This window comes from Eptatretus burgeri, chromosome 14, assembly GCF_056783735.1.
Source record: "Eptatretus burgeri isolate ZD-2024b chromosome 14, Ebu_testis_v1, whole genome shotgun sequence".
Classification (NCBI taxonomy): domain Eukaryota; kingdom Metazoa; phylum Chordata; class Myxini; order Myxiniformes; family Myxinidae; genus Eptatretus; species Eptatretus burgeri.
The window spans coordinates 50,522,750-50,525,249 of NC_140974.1; the positions used below are offsets into that span (position 1 = coordinate 50,522,750).

General features: G+C 45.2%; 2 protein-coding genes across 4 annotated transcripts in view; one reads left to right on the top strand and one right to left on the bottom strand.

The window, feature by feature from the left end:
- Nucleotides 1-2,500, top strand: part of LOC147013164 (uncharacterized) — a 121,710-nt gene that overhangs the window by 68,284 nt on the left and 50,926 nt on the right. The window lies entirely within an intron of this gene.
- Nucleotides 1-2,500, bottom strand: part of LOC147013165 (uncharacterized) — a 24,029-nt gene that overhangs the window by 7,757 nt on the left and 13,772 nt on the right. Inside the window, exon 1 of one of the 3 annotated variants that reach the window (XM_085854797.1) lies at nt 1,232-1,697. The exons of the other annotated variants lie outside the window; for them this stretch is intronic. The gene's annotated coding sequence lies outside the window, so the exon portion shown is untranslated. Of the gene's footprint in view, nt 1-1,231; nt 1,698-2,500 lie in introns of those variants that run through there. 3 annotated transcript variants of the gene reach the window in all.

Here is a 2,500-nt window from a genome sequence, read left to right on the forward strand (position 1 = left end):
TAGCCAGCGTATGCCGACCTATGAAAAATGTGTCTAAAACGCTGGCACACGTCGAATACGGTATGGGTTAGTTGTGTATACGTTAAGAGCACGCTGTAAAACAATGAAGTATGCTGTCATATTTCGTGGTACGTTTAGTACGTCGTGAAAGTTCAAACATGTTGAAAATTTTACGACGTACTCGCCGTATGGCTCACACGTTCCGCTACGCTGGGAATAAGTTGTAGGCACGATATGCGATCGTTGACACACGTCGACACAAGTTCCTTGTAAGTTACTCATAAGTCGAAACGCGTCGAGGTAATGTTTAGCATACCCGAAACTTATTTTCTCCGTCAAGGCACATTTTCTTTTTTTCTCGTTGGCTCGGTGAAGGCACGTGACGAAATATCTGAAGTTGTTGTTGGTGTTGTTTTTTTGTTGTTTGTTTTTTTTAGTCTATCACGAATTTTAAAATATATTCGGATATTTGCTTTTAAGTTTCGACATCGACGTGACAATATGCTCAAACAGAAAATATTCACAGAGGAGGAACTAAGAATAAGACATGAGCAAACTGAAGAGGCAATCTGACGTGACGTAACGGCACGTGACGAAATATCGGAAGTTATTGGGTTTTTTTAACGCTGCCAATACGCCATTATATGGTAGCTGTAAATTAGAAACACGTTCAGTAAGTTCTGTGGTCGTCCGGAAGACGTCAATCAAATACGTCAATATGCGTTGGAGGTACGTTACACATAGGTTATAAATAAGTTTCGGGTACGCTAATCATTACCTCGACGTGTTTCGACTTATGAGTAACTTACAAGTAACGTGTGTCAACGATCGCATAACGTGCCTTCAACTTATGGCCAGCGTAGCGGAACGTGTGAGCCATACTCTGGCATAAGTCGTAAAATTTCAAGCATGCTAAAATTTGAGGACAACCGCAAAGTACAACGATGAAAGCCAGCGTACTACGATGTATGGCAGTGTTTTTCAGCGTGCTCTTAATGTATTCGACATGTGCCGGCGTTTTAGCCCAATTTTGCATACGTCAGGCATACGTTGGCTAAATCGTCAAGGTGTGACAGGGCCTTAAAGGGTTACAGACAAGGAAAAAATGGGAAAATACACATGACCTTCTTTACTTTAAGGAAAAATACAGACTTTCAGAAGAGGGATAAAGAAATTATGAGTATGAGAGAGGTATTGTGGGGTCTTATCCCGGACCCGGACCCCCACACACCTTATGCACCCCCAGTTGAGGCTGCATTTACCCTGTGACCCAGGGGTCCAGGCTCCTGTCCTCTGTGCGCCTCCTCCTGGTCTGACGGCACCGATTGTATGGGGTCACTCGTCCTCATGCCAATGCGATGGTCTGTATTGCAGTGGTTTCTCATGGCGAGATGCCAGGGGAGGCCATGATTGGGACAGCTTGCTGGTAACCGGGATGCAGAAACGGTGTGCCGGGGCGAGATATGCCGCGAGTAAAATCCACGAACAGTCTGGCAAGTAGAAGAAGAAGAAACGTCGATGTCCATGTGGAAATGGTGCAGAGAGAGAAAGTGTAAGGCGAAATAGTTTGCGTAACAGCATCGACCACGCACACGCCTCTGGCTCAAGCGGAAGTGACGCTTCATTTATCGGTCCACATACGGTACACTATATATTCTGTTCCACCTCCCTTCTTCGTGAAGAGTAAGATCATAAATTGTCAAAGTATTGTCAATGGAACAATCAGCATCCACAAAGCTTTATCTTTGACCTGCCAGTAGTCGTGGATGACGCTCAGAGTACTGTGCTTCTTTTTGGGCCATCCCATCAAGGCTGCCTGCCTTACCATCTGGAGGTCAGGGTCCTCAGCAGCTGTAGCTCGGATCTGCTCTTGTCTCATGGCACTCACTGCCATGTCACACACCAGGCAGTGAACTATGACATCTATCGATGTCATCCTCCATCTGGTCATCTGATCAGTCACCAGGTAAGTATGCACAACTCAGCGTGTCGGCTACATACACGTACTTGCCCAGGATAAACCTCACATGTAGTTCATAGTGCTGTAATCTCAAAAGTATTCTCTGCAGTCACGGAGTCATGTTGCCCAGGGGTTTCTTGAAAATTTCCTCTTGAGGGCAGTGATCCGTCTGCACATTCACTGGCTTCCCATACACATACTGGTGGAATGTGTGGCTTGCGTAGCAGATTGCCCACAGTTCGTTTTCGATCTGCTCATCGTTCTTTTCAGTGTCCGTCATTATCATCAAATGGAAGATCCGCAACAATTCTGTCCTACTCACAGGACCAAACATCCTGCTGCAAATTGCAGAACATTCAAAACAAAAACATTGCAATACAGACTCATCCTTCTTAACCAATGGAACTATATGTACCAGATGTGCTCTTTCAGTGAACCATTCACCAAAGGAGTGTCAAGAAAGATAATGGTGTTCTCACTGTGACAGTACCTGTCATTGCTCAGCACTTCATGATGCCAGTTGCGCTACCTTCGATGGAC